We start from the raw sequence: 15,015 nt of genomic DNA on the forward strand, positions 1-15,015 counted from the left end.
CACCATTGAGCTTACTGGATGCGATCCTTATGTGATTGTTAAAGTGTTATATCATACAGGAAGAACACAATTGTTGTGATGGTCATGTCATATTTTCTTTCTTAATGAATTCAAGCTTATTTGGAGCAAGCTGATCACTCTGGTAATTGCTGTGTGTTTTATGGTTACGTTTGTTCGTTGTTTCAGTTGCTGTGGTCCTTCTGCTACTCTCAGCTCGAAGAAGCAGAGACTCGCCCATTCCGCTTAACACAAGCAATCCCAGGAGCTTCAAAGTCTCTGGATTATGAGAGCACACTAACCTTTGGGGAGTCGGGCCTTGCGAACTCGATGATATCAGTTACGTGGGAATGAAATAGGTTGTATTAATCAATTAAAAAATAATAAGAAAAGAAAGGGTCTTTTCTGTATTTGGGAACTAAGAGCTTTTTGTCTTCGGCTGCTGAAACTGCAGGTGAGAGTTCTCTGGGTTGCCCATTTATGCTTTTTTATGACCTTTGTCCTTGTTTGACGAAGGGGTTGGGTGTTGGGGTTCTTTCATTTTTTTCATTGTACATATATATATGTTCTCTCACAAGGCTATGGCTACGGAATCTTTACTTCCTTTTCCATCCTTGGATACTTCTCCCCTATGGTCTTTACGATTCCATCTAGTTCCAACCTAAGGAAATGGAAGGGAAGTGAAATAAAATCAAAATTGATTTTGAAAACTTTTGTATTCATTTCTTTTCATGATTCTTAATTAAATTTAAAATATCTTAAAAACCGTAAATTACATTTAAAAAACTTGTAAGCTGGTCGGAAGCTATCAATGTCTCTAATCTCTGAAGTCTTTTGATTTCTTTTCTTATTTATTTTTTTTTAGAGAAAAGAAAAATAAATCCATTACACAGATAAGATGGAAATTGTGTCATTGTCAGAGTTTAGGTTAGTAAAATAAAATCGTTTCTCTATCACCCAACAAGCAATAACTTGCAATAGAAGTACAACGTCATTGCTAGGCCTATAATGAAAAAATAATTGTTCCAATTCATTTGAGTTGTTCCAAATCTTCTTAAGTTGACATCTTGTGTCTCTTGCCTGCTTTATGCCCATGGGTTCTGCCCTGAATACATGCATCATTAGTATTTCTTGTAATCATATAATTAGCACTTAATGAGATATCATTTTATCCAAATAGCCCATGTTGAATATTGATAGTAGGATTAGTGACTCAAATTAAAATTGGTGGGTTCACATTAGGAAAAGTTGGGTGGAGGAGCAGCATTGTCAAAGGATTTCCCTTGGGTAGGGATGGTTTGATGCATACTTGTGCAGTCCCTTGCTTCACATTGGTGAAGGACAAAATATGGATTTGGAACTAAATGAAATATAGCTTGATATCTTGGTGTCTTCGGTGAAGGAACCTGTAACTACACAAAGCCAAATCCCTTCATTCGTCCTCATATGTAATTAGTCTTAAACCACCATCGAGAGAGGGAGAATGTAGAGGTTCAGCACTGCGAGCACCACGGCTCGTAGGTCACATAGAGGTTTTTCCCATGCATATCCCATTGTGTTCTAACCTTCAATGCCCTTGGTGCTCTCATCAACGGTGGCTAGTCACCGGCAGCCAATGAAATCAAGTTGGTTCTTCACTTTCCTGGTTTCTTAGCTCTCATGGTCTCACTTTGAGTTTGCTCATAGGTGAGTTTGGTGTCTCACCGTCTTCAGTTGGCTAGGGGTGCGTGCTCAGGTGCTCCCACTCATTTGATGTGCGCTGGACCCGATGGAAAGGATCTGGGTCTAAAAACTTACCTTTTATAACTACCTCTTAAAAAACTCTTAAAAATCAAAGAAATATATGTGAAAATGTTTTGTTTCGTCTTCGCCATTCCTTTATCTAAGGTTTGATGGTGGCCTATCCTATGCCCAATTCCAGATTTTAGACCTTTACTTGTTTGGCATGTGAATTTCCCTCAAAAAAATTTTTTTGCCCTATGGATTAAAATCCTTAGAACACAAACGCAATTGTGTGAACCACAACATCCATCAATGGCAGTTTGCTATCAGGCAGATTGGGTGGCTCATGTCCCTATCAAAAGTTTAGGAGGCCAAGCACAATAGGAGCCCAACACAACCCCGGCCAACCACGCTCAGGATACCATTTTATCCCAGAATCCCCATTTTGTGCTTACCCCCAACCTCTCTATAGACAAAAATGTCCTCATGTGTTCTGCTATTTCATCAAAAAATAGCGATATTTCTGGATGGGTAGCAGCTGTGTTCTCACATAACAAATAGTTATTTTGCTTTTCCAATTATGTGATGACAGGAGAGGATTCTGAAGTAGCGGCGCAAGGAATTCTCTATGGGATAGAAGTTGCTTTCAAGCATGGATGGGACGTACAAGAAATTTGAACTGACGTGCACTGTGTAGTTAAATTTACGGACCTAACAATTTTTTGGTGTGGCCTTGGCACACTTTTGTTCTCCGTATGGAGTCACATGATCTTTTGTTTAAACCATTTTTCTTTTGTGAAGGATGTAAATGACTACCTCATTAGTATAGTAAGAAAGGTGGCTATCACTGCTTTAGTTCATAGATCTAGTATTACTAATAGTTCCATCCCGTAGCTGGTTGTATTTCTTGTTTTTTCGAATAAAAAAAAAAAGTGAAAATTTTCTAAATTAGAAAAGGAAACTTTTCATTACATAACATGATAGGTATGCCATCAATATGTGGTAAGTTCGCAGACAACACCTATGGGGACGTTGAATGAGGTATCATACAGGAGCGGTAGGCAATCATTTCAAAAGGGGGAAGAGAAAGATAGACATAGTGGGTGTTAACTTACCATATATCAACGGCATGTACCCAACATTTCCCATGTTTGTATAAATTGCTTAAATTTCCTATCACTTACCATATTTAGTAATGACGGATTCTTAATGTAATTTTTAATTTAGTTTTCAACGCTACCGCATGACTGCATGAACAAGTATTGCTTATATGGCAGAAGACTATATTCTCCATTTTCCTCTTCTGTTTATCTAGAATCTTCCATTCAATCCCTAAAATATCTTATATATCTGTCTTCACCTACCAATTAATCTTACTAGGAGAGATTCCTATTAAGTTTGTTACGTTCTCTCTCTCTCTCTCTCTCTCCCCCCTAAATTCTGTTATCATTCCTAATCTTCCCTTACTAACAATTTCATATCTTCACCTTCCAAATATTCCTACTAGAAGACATTCCTATTAAGTTTGTTATGTGGGCTCTCCTCTCTCTCTCTCCCTCCTTAATCTGTTATCATTCCTAATCTTCCCTTACTAACAATTTCTAATCTTCATCTGCCAAATATTCCAACTAGAAGACATTCCTATCAAGTTTGTTACGTGGGCTCTCTCTCTCTCTCTCTCTCCAGAGCAACCCGACTCCCACTATTGCAGGGTCTAGAAGACCTTTTCTCAGAGCCTATCTTCTTTTACCTTCTCTCTATCTGGAGGTCAAGATTGGGCATCTTTACGTAGACCAGCAACAACGTCGGTATAGTGAGTGGATCGATAAAGGGAGGGACAGACTCCATCATCAACCTCAATCTATACGATGTTGTGGATGGTCTACGTGAAGATACACTCAATCATCCGGTGACAAAGGAGATTACTTACAGATGGAGTGACATTAATGGCTTAGCAAATTATAAGAGCCAAGAAGAAGAAGAGATGATCATTCATTCTTGGTATTCCTTTTCCCATCTTTTACCCTACTTGTTTTTTCTCTCTCTACTTTTTTATGGATTTGGGTTTGTAACGTTGTTGTGGTTATCGTCCACCTCTAGTTTGCCAAAGATTTTTACACAGTGGAGAAGAGGAAGGAATAGAGGAACCCATATTGAGTTTTTTTTTTGGTTGCTAAAAGTCATCAATGTATATATTAATAATACAAGAAAATGGTAGAAAATTAATGTCTAGCCGGTGCTAGACAGCATACACAAAGATGATCAACTATAGATCCCATTATTTTGAAGGTAAAAAATTTTAAAAAGAGCAACCTAGTGCGTGAGGGTCCCGTTACTGTAAGATCTAGGAGGACAAATGTACGCAGTCTTACCCTCTCCTTCGCAGGGGAGGCTGTTTGCAAAATTTCATGACTATTAATAGTTGAGTCTTTATGGCATATGTTTTATTTCTTGTACTTTTGCTAAACATATTTGGATGGCTGGGCTTTTAGGTATTCGAGCTGGAGAACTTAAGGTCTTCTTTTCTCCTTCAGTTGTTTGGATCTTTATTCATTCTTGTACCTTATCCCTATTTGATGAGTATCGTGTTTTTTCTATTGCTACAATCACTATGTATTTCATTTGGGTTACTCGTAATCGTAATAAGTGTGTTTTTCAAAATGTTTTTTTTTTAAGTGAATAAAAATATTCTTTACCAAAGAGAAGAAAATACAATTTTCAAAAGGGAAAGAAAAAGAAAAGAAAAAAATACACAAAGCCCACAGACCCTAAGAGGGGGAATTGGAGACAGGAAAGAGGAGTTTTCCAAAATGTTACTCCCTCACCATCTATGGTTATGCGAGTAATTTTTTAAATGGGTGGCTGATCTTGCTCTGTTTGCTGATCCTTTCACTATCATCTTCCCCTAAATCTAGCTATATATTATTGTCTGAATACCTTCTATGGATCATCGGATTCTTATCTGTGATGGATGGGCTGTTTTATTGTTAGATAAATCTCTATTCTGTAATGTTGCCTTGACTTATGGTTGTGTAGGGAACCACTTGGCCCTAAAGGCCATAACTATGATGCTGAGTTACTCCAAGTACCAGAAAATAGAGGTGTGGGCTGATTATGGAAGTCTGGCTACATGGCTTTGTCAAGAGAGCTGGTAGAGTTGGCCTTGGGATGTGTTAAAAGAAGTTTATAATTTCGTTGATTTTATCTCTAAGTGGATGTTGAATGGTGTTTAAAGTCATCTTATGTTATATAAGTAGTGAGTAGGGCAGCTGGTAAGCCTAGTGGGGTTATCTTCTGAACTTAAAGATGATGTAAATATTTTTCTCTTTTATTAATTTTTATTTACAATAAATTCAATAGTTCGTCACAATAAATAAATAAATAAATAAATAAATAAAAAGATAAAAAAATTGCAATTAGCACAAACCTGATAGAGATTCCAAATTGTCCTTCATGTCTCTACCAAGATCCTCATTATCAATACCGTGTACAAGGTTTTTCTCTCTACTTGATTCAACCCTGAAGCATGATCAAGTATTGCTTATTAGGAAAAGGATTATGTTTTAGGGTGTCTATTTTGACTTGAAATGGGAACCATCCATTTAAAACCAAACCAAATAAAATGGAAGTAAATCAATTCAGTTTTGATTTTTTTTTTCTTGTCTGATTACGATTTCATGACTAAAATCGTTGAATCGAAACGAATTACCTAATTTCGAACTGAATAAAGAATCAGGTTTTTTTTTATAATCAATATGGATGATAAATTGTATTCTTTTTATTTTTTATTTTTTTAATCGGTAATGTGAATTCTTATCTTTTTTAATGTTTGAAAAAAAAATGGTAGATTATGGTCTTAACAAACAAGATTAATTGTTGGTAAAGATGTAGAAAATTGGTCCAATTCAAATACCTAAAATAGGAGCTAATACAAATGTGAAATTAAATTAAAACTGAATAGATTTTTAAAATGTATTACTATTCTCGGTTTGTTTTGATTTCTTCATTTTATACCTTGAACCAAACAGCATAACAGAAATTGAATAGATCTGATTGACACCCTTAACTATATTCTTTATTTTCATCTTTTTCTTTTGTCTTTCATTATTCAATCCCTGAAATCTCTCATATATCTCTCTTCTCCTACCAAAAATTCCTACTAGGTCATTCCTATCTGTTAAGTTTGTCTCGAATTCTTGACCCGTTTTGAAGATTGACCCGATTCGACATATTTTGGTGGCGACCCGAATGGAAAATTTTCTGAGATCTGTGATGGAAGCAGAGGGCTTGGGCCTATCGGAGCCCATCACTGATCCCGTTTTGAAGATTGACCCGATTCGACATATTTTGGTGGCGACCCAAATAGAAAATTTTCTGAGATCTGTGATGGAAGCAGAGGGCTTGGGCCTATCGGAGCCCATCACTGATCTCGTATGGGGGTGCGGGGGCGGTATGGTTCGACCGGATCAACCGTGACCCGATGGGTCGAACCGCGATTTGGAGTATATATATAATGTACTGTTGCTTGTTGAGAAAGTCATTGTATTCCAGGGTTTTCACGCAGCTAGGGTTTCAGGGCGAGTTTTTCCTCACCGCTGCTAGGGTGTAATTTATCCTCTGCATAGTGAATCATTTTCTTCTTCGCCCGAGGACGTAGCACACCACCCTGGTGTGTGAACCTCGTTAAATCTCTGTCGTATGGATCTATTATTTCTTTATTCGTGTTTCTTGGTGTTTGATCTAACACTATCAATTTTGTTACGTGGGTTCTCTCTCTTTCCTCCCTTACTAACAATGTCTAATCTTCTCTCTCTCCGCTGAAGATATATCAATGGAGGTCAAGATTGGGCATCTTTATGTAATCCACTTTCTGCATCAGCTGTGTGAGGACTGGACGATAAAGGGAGGGATGACTCCATTATCACCCTCACGCTACATGATGGAGGTGGTGGTTTACGTGAAGATACATTCAATCACGAGGTGTGTCAGGGGTCAACTGTAATAAAGCAAGAACTCATCTCAAGTTGTGAGTGATCTTGTGGAATCACACAAATCTTTATATACATTATTTGATTGTTTGTTAGTGATTTTTATTCTTTTCTATATCATTGTGGAATCATTCTTTTCTATTTCTTGATCTTTGTTACCATTTTTTACCCTACTTTGTTTTTGTATGGATTTGGGTTTGTGATGTGATTGTGGTCATCGTATCATATAGCTCTAGTGGTCTAAGATTTTTATAGAGGGGAGAACAGGAAGGGATAGAGGAATCCATGAGTTGTGTTTCTCTGTATTCAGTAACCAGACCAGTGCTTTAAAGCTCTAAACCTTCCTGGAATGGATGATAAACATGAGTCACTTGTATAGGTTTAATGGAAAGAAAGTGATTAAGAAATTAGGATTATTCTTACTAAAATTTAATTGAAAAATGGCTACATTTCAATGTCGATATCGATAGTATATTGGTTTGGTGTAGTTTTTATTCGATATAAATATTGTACTTTATGTCTCTCAAATTCTCGGTGATGACTTGAATGAGATTTTTTTTCCTCTAAGTTCTATGATGGTAGTAGAGGGCTTGACCCGATTTGGAGGAGTATTTAAATGTGTTATGATGTCTTGTTGTGTAAGCCAATGAGATTTGGGGTTTATCGTGTTAGGGTTTCTGAACGACTGCTCTTATTGCGAGTTTGGGTGTTCCTGAGAGATCTCCATTGTAATATTTCTTCCAACATAGTGATTCATCTTCTTCTTTACCTGAGGATGTAACACATCACATTGATGTGTGAACCTTATCAAATCCCGGTGTCATCTTGTGTGAATGTTTATTTTCTTCATTATTTTTTATATTTATTCTAATAAATACGGTTTTTATTGGTACGAATATGGTCTTGTTACAAATTTTTTTTTTTGTCCTATATTTATATATAATTGGTAGTATGGTTCCGATATTCTATAATGTTTTGATATTTTGGTATAATTCATTACATGTTAAAAATTTTTGTCTTAAATACCGATATGTATCATACTATACCGAGAAAAATACCATTTTTTGTCATATCAAAGCCGACTAAATCTCCTTCGATATGATAATTTGATTCAATTTTGATATTCGTATATGATATTGATACTGAATTTGACACCTTAGGATTGGATATAAAATAATAAATCATAACATAACATAATATATCTCTTCACGACCTCCACTACCAAATATTCCTACTAGAGCAACCGAGCTGGCCGGGCGTCCCTAAGCATTTTATGGAGCTAGCTCAAGATTGGGAATCTTTACGTAACCCACCTCTACCACCATTGGCATGCATAGGATTTATAATAATAAATCATAGGGCAAGAGATCACACTATCTAATTAATACTATATTCACTCCCTAAAATTTGTTATGGTTAAGTTTGTTACGTGGATTCCCTCTCTAATATATCTCTTTCTCTCTCTTCAACAACCAAGTATTCCTACTAGGATATTCCTATTAAGTTTGTTACGTGGGTTCTCTCTCCCTCCCCCTAAAATCTGTTATCATTCCTAATATTTCCTTCCTACTAATAATATATCTCCAATCTTCTGTATGGATGGAGGTTAAGAATGGACACCTTTTTTTTTTTTCTGGTAATGAGAATGGACACCTTCACATACGTATACTTATAGCGAGTATGGAGTGGATCGATGAAGAGGGGGACAGACTCCATCACCACCCTCAATTTATACGATGGTGAGAGGTTAATAGCCTAGTGAAAGAAAGCCCTTGCCTCATTACTGTTGAAGTCGACTAGTTATGAATTCGTGTTGATACACCCCATTGGGACTTCTACCTGAAGACCATGTCACTAGCATAGATTACCCTTCTTTTATTACCGAAAGAAAAAAGGTTTGTGATATTGTTGTGGTTATCTAGTACCTCTTATGGCGAAAGATTTTATATAGTGGAGAAAAGGGATGGAGAGAGGAACCCATGACTAATGCATCTCTATTTCAGTAACCAATACTTCAGCATGTGAATTCGGATCCCATTACTTTAAAAGCTTACAAACTCCATGACTATTAATATTACTTGTAGCTTTGTAATCATGAGAGTGAATCAGCTGTACCTATAGGTATTGGTGCAGAGTAGTTCAGGTCATCTTTCTCTCCTTCAGTTGTTTGAATCTTTTGTTCAATTTTTCTACCTTATCTCTATTTGATAGCATTGTATTTGTCCATTGCTGCTCAGCCTGCTACTATGACATTATGTATTTCATTTGGGTAACTCGTGATAAGTGTATTTTCCAACATGTTTATGCTAGTAATTTTAAAATGGGATGGGGTGGGAGGTCGGGGGGTGGTTGTGGCTGTGGTGGTGGTAGTGGAACCATTAGAAGAGGAAAGGTAATGTTTTATTTTTAACTTGAAATTACTGTTTTGCCCATCAAATTAACCATGTACTTATTAAAGGGCAAATGTGAAATTATTTCAATTTCAAAAGTGAAAGAGTTGGTGAGATATAATCGGCAAAATGTCTAGCTCACCATTTCTATTTCACTGAAAGAAGGTGCAAAATCGAACACCACAATTTTTTCAAAATAAACATCAACCTATGAATTGGAATGGAAAAATCATACCAAATCAGGCCTAACCCTAAATTTACTTAAAAGGCCCTTTATTCTCATGTGAGGAATTATGGTGTTTTTTTTTTTGAAAAAAGAGTTTACTGATAAGATTCATGCGTACAAATAGTGGCATCAGACATACAGAGATCGTCCAACTAATGAATGGAACATGGTCAATCTATATCATACACATGCTAAACAGCGCCTTCCTAGCCAGGGCATCTGCTACACAGTTCAGAATCCGTGGAATATAACAGAAAGATACATAATCAAAGGATGTACTCAGGTGCTTAATATCGCCAACTATTAATGCTACCCTCAAAGGGGATTTTCTTTTTGAGCATGAATAAAATTTATAGACTCCTTACTATCTAATCTGATCTGCAATTTGATGTAACCTAAAGACTGAATATGATAGAGCTGCACGAATAGCAAGAATCTCCCCATGAACAGTTGTAGAGGAGTGATATGGAATATAAATAGCTTTTAATCGGCAGGCCCTGTGACACGAAAAATCAATCTCAAGTCTCCCTTTGATGATCCATGTGATAAATCTGCATCACAATTAACTTGAAGACCATACATATGATAGAGCTGCATGAATAACAAGAATCTCCCCATGAATAGTTGTAGAGAAGTGATGTGGAATGTATATAGCTTTTAATCGGCAGGCCATGTGATCACAAAAAATCAATCCTAAATCTTCCTTTGATGATCCATGTGATGAATCTGCTTCACAATTAACCTGAAGACCATGCATATGATAGAGCTGCACGAATAGCAAGAATCTCCCCGTGAACAGTTGTAGAGAAGTGATGTGGAATATAAATAGCTTTTAATCAGCTGGCCCTGTGATCACAGGAAATCGATCCCAAATCTCCCTTTGATGATCCATGTGAAAAAGCTACATCACAATTAACTTTAATGTAGCCTGTAGTAGGTGTTCGAACCCCCCCACGGCCTATACCACATCCTGCTATATAGTAATTAGCATAGTAGTAGTAGACTTAGTTTGAATAAGCAGGCTTATGCCATTATGACTCTTGTTCCTTATATCAAACACACACACACACACATATATATATTTATGTCACTCTCTTTCCTCATCTACGGAAATGACTTCCTTACCTCCATCCTCCCCTCTCATTGGTTGAGCCGCTAGCTTCAGGAAATTAACAGAGTACCCAACCTCCTTCTATATAATTTTTAAGGTTTATGGGTGTGCCTCTCTTGATGACCATGGAGACATTAGTCCTTAGTACATTTTCTTTCTTTTAGCCTTTTTAGAGGGATAATACATAATCCCTTAGGATTCTCATTTATTTGTTATCATTAACCAGTTCATAGTTGGGCTGTTTAATGGAAGTTGATGGTTGGACCATCTCACATATCAATTTATGGGGCCATGCATCTGTTCGTCTTTAAAAAAAATCCACCTAAGGCTGCAATAGAGTTGAGTTGGGCTTGACTTTTGGAAACCCAAGCCCAACCCTGAGTAAGGGCTTGAAAAATCCAACCTTGTCCTGCAGTTAAGTTTGGGCTGACCTGATCTTGAATGGCCTTGAGAATGGGGAAAGAGAAGGGAGATGCAAGGGTTGGGCAAAGTAGGGGATGAGAAGACGAAGGAAAAACGGAGAGGAAGATGATGAAGAAGAATATGATAGGACCAGACTGGACTTGGCTCAGCCTGAGGCCTTACAATAGTTAGTAAAAACGGGAAGGGTAAAAAAAGGGAAACGAACGATACGAATTTTAAACAGTGAAAATTTTCTAACTAAATGGTCAAAAAAATAGGGAACGCTAAAAGATGGGAAATTGATGGTATGGGTTTTAAAAGTGTAGATTTCAAATAAACGGGGAAAAAATGGTTTATACTCATATAAATTAAGGAATTATTATATTAATACCTGCATCTAATGTTCAAAACAACTATAATATCAAATATGAATGCATATATATCCTATGTCTCATTATAAGTTTTAAGACATATCATTAAATATAATCCAACACCAATTCTAAATTCATACACCACACATGTCCAAAGTCTTATTCAACAATGTGGCTTGGCTATGCTGTTGTTCATTATTGTCAACATAGTCAACACACTCTTCGAGTGATGCATGTTCAGTTAGAGTTGGGAATCATCACTTTAAAAATATTTTTTAATAAATGCATTAGTTTGTAACTCAATTTTAGGGTACATGCATTGAATTTGAATTGAAAGTGTTATCATGAGAAATATAGGTAACTCACCTTCAAGTTAGCTAAAGAATCAGGTCGATTGGAGTTTAGGGGAGAGAGAGAGAGAGAGAGAGAGAGAGAGAGAGAGAGAGAGAGAGATGATCCATTAAGTAAACATTATGCACAAAAAATCGAGTCTCAAAAAATGCCAAAAGAAAAAAAAAAAGAAGAAATATGTTTTAAACGTGTTTACAATGGGAATGCTTACCGTTTGATTTTTTTTTTTTTTCCATATCTTGAGAAGCATACGACAAAATGTGTTTTTAAGGATTAAAAATGAAAACACGCGTATTTGCTAACAGCGGGCCTTACTCTACACGGCCTTGACTCAAGGCTAGAAATTCCCACACGGCTTGACTCAAGGCTAGAAATTCCTAGCCCTAAGTCGCCCTCAGTGCTTAGGCGACAGACCAAACTAGCACCCATTTCCATGAATTATTGATGTGACAACGTTATCAAGTCCCGTCCTTCCATTTCGCCAGTAAACATTGGAAAAATATAGACTTTTCGATTCAGTGGACATTTTTGATAAAACAGAGAGCTATCTCAGTTTTCTCAATCTTCTTCCTAAGAATCTCTGTCAGTTCTGAATCTCATTTTTCTTTGTTATCCTAATTCATATCAATAGAAGATAGCAGAAGCCTTGGTGAAATCCTTTCTGCAAAGATTGAGTTCTTTAAAGAGAATGAAGCTTCTTCTTTATTAATTGCATTCATATGCAATTGTTACATAAGGGTATTTGTCTTCTTCTCAACTATGAATATGAAGACATTTTCTTCATCAAGACAACTTCAAAGAGAGCACCACAATTTTGACTTATGGATTGTCCACCCTTATGGTAGGGCCCATATCAGCAATCTCCACCTTACCGTCATATGGGTAAATTTCAAAACACCACTATAAGTCTTCTCCACACTAGCCCCCAACGGGGCTTTCAAGTGCTACGAACACTAGTGTAAGGAGCTTTTCCTCTTGAATTAGTTTACTAAGCAGTTTCAAAATCTGCAATAGCCTCTTGACATGCAAATGGCTCATGGACATAAAAAAAAAAAAATTCCTTTTCACAGTATTGCCCCGCAACAAATAAATGTCATTCTTCCTCTTTCCTTGCATCACAACAAAAACATGTTTCAAAACTTTTAAAACTCCACCTTGAGTAAAATACTTAAGGTCATTAGAGTCAAGAGTACCCAAAGAAATCAAATTCTTCTGAAACTCTGGAACATGCCGGACATTAGTTAAAGTTCTAATAATACTGTTATGCATCTTAATTCAGATTGTACTTATTACCACAATCTTACAGGGCATACTATTACCTAATAAGACACTACCACCAATCAAAAATTGATAGGTGGCAAAACAATCCCTATTGAGACACATATGATAGGAATACCCTGAATTAAGAACCCACTCTTTTACAAAGTGCAAATCTTCTACGGGTAACTGAAAAGACATCTCCAACGTCTTCCATAATTCCAGCAACATCAAAAGAATAATTAGTAGATTTATGCCTTTGTTTATTTTTTAATCTTGGACAATTCCTATTAATGTGCCCCTTCTTATGTCAATAGTAGCATTCAATATCTTGATTAGATTTGAATTGACATTTATTTTCAAAACCTCTTCCTTTTTGCACAATTAGGCCTTCAGCCTGTTCATATTTATTATTGTCAGACACCATTTTTTTCAACTCTTGAGAGTTTAATGATGATTTTACATCTTCCATACTAATTGTGTTTTTTCCGTAGAGCATAGTAATAACGAAATGCTCAGAGGAAGAAGGTACTACAAAAGTGGTCTACGGCAGCACTTAGTCGAAGGTCTTTAGCGGTGTTTCTAACAAATGCCGCTAAATATACACATACAACGGCGTTTTTCAAAACACGTCATTATATGTAATACAATATGTGGCATTTTCCACCACACGCCGCGGTATATGATATATAATAGCATTTTATAATAAACGCCGCTGTATATGAGTATATTTAGGGGCCTTTATAGATGAATGCCGTCATATATAAGGCTATATGTGGCATTACTCTTTAAACGCCGCTGTATATGAGCATATTTAGGGGCATTTATAGATAAATACCGTTATATATAAGGCTATATGTGGCATTACTCATTAAACGCCGCTTTATATATGAATTTTGGGGGCATTTTGTCCTAAACGCTGCTGTATACAATAGTATAGTGGCATTTAATAAGAAACGCCGCTGTATAAAAATATATATTTACCACCCAAAAATCGAGCCATATTGCCTTCCTGCTCCAGTCTAATAATCCCCGTGCGCTGTAACGACTAACTCTCTCTCTCTCTCTCTCGAACTGAATATATACTGCATATTCATTCTCCCGCATTTGTTCTATCTCAGCCATCCATGCACTCTCTCTCCACCGTGGAACCTGATTTTCTCTTTCATTCTACTGCATCATCTCTAGCCCTAACATTGGTACATGCCCTCTCTCTCTCTCTCAACCCTAGTTGACCATAAGGTCTTAGCCTAAGCTCTTAAAGAGGAACCATGACATGAAACAAACAGACTACTTTCAATATGTTTTCCAATAAAGAAGCCAAAGGTGTTGTTGATATTTCCTAAAAACATCTCAAATTGTGAAGATAACAGGAATTGGCCTATGTCATCAAGCCCTCGCTCATCTCGCTTATTTCCGAACCCCATATTACTAGTCCATCTCTCTTATTCATGCATCATCTATTGTAGACTTGCAAGCTTTACTCTCTCTCTCTCTCTCTCTCTCTCTCTCTCTCTCTCTCTCTCTCTTTGTTAATGAAGGGGGTATCCAAGTCTTCGGTCTGACTAGTCCTGCAGGTCCATACTGACCCCACAACCGCATGGACCAAGCCATACCAGGGTTGAATATGAACCATTCAACTTTCACTCAAAGTAGTAAAGAACACTAAACATCCCTATGTGAGTGATCCCAAGGAGGTAAGAGGAGTCGAACTCAAAACCACATGTTCCCTGAGGTGAAGATTCTCTTGCCAACTCAACTACCCTTTGGCTAAGGGGTGAAGTCTCTCTCTCTCTCTCTCTCTCTCTCTCTCTATTGTTTCCCAACCTCACACAAGTTGGAACACTCTCAACTAGATAGTTGCATACGTTAATTTAGCTGTGAGCAATAGGTAAATTCCCTGTACTTGACTTACCTCTTCAATTAAATTCTTTGTACTTAAATTCGATCCTCAATTTCTTCTCCACACTAAAGCATCTATTATAGAGGGATTTCAACCTTTCGTGGGGGCAAGGTAGTCATTTTGACCAACTATGTGTCTATGCATAGGGCCATGCTGTCTTTCAAGTTTCTGTTTTCCTTTTCTTATGATTTTTGCTCTAATTTGATACCCTATATTAAATAAGAAATGTCATTAGATAGACCCAATCAAAGGCCTTTTTTTCATAAACGCCGCAGTAGATGAACTCATTTGAGGGCG

Source organism: Macadamia integrifolia, chromosome 5 (genome assembly GCF_013358625.1).
Source record: "Macadamia integrifolia cultivar HAES 741 chromosome 5, SCU_Mint_v3, whole genome shotgun sequence".
NCBI classification, from domain to species: Eukaryota; Viridiplantae; Streptophyta; class Magnoliopsida; order Proteales; family Proteaceae; genus Macadamia; species Macadamia integrifolia.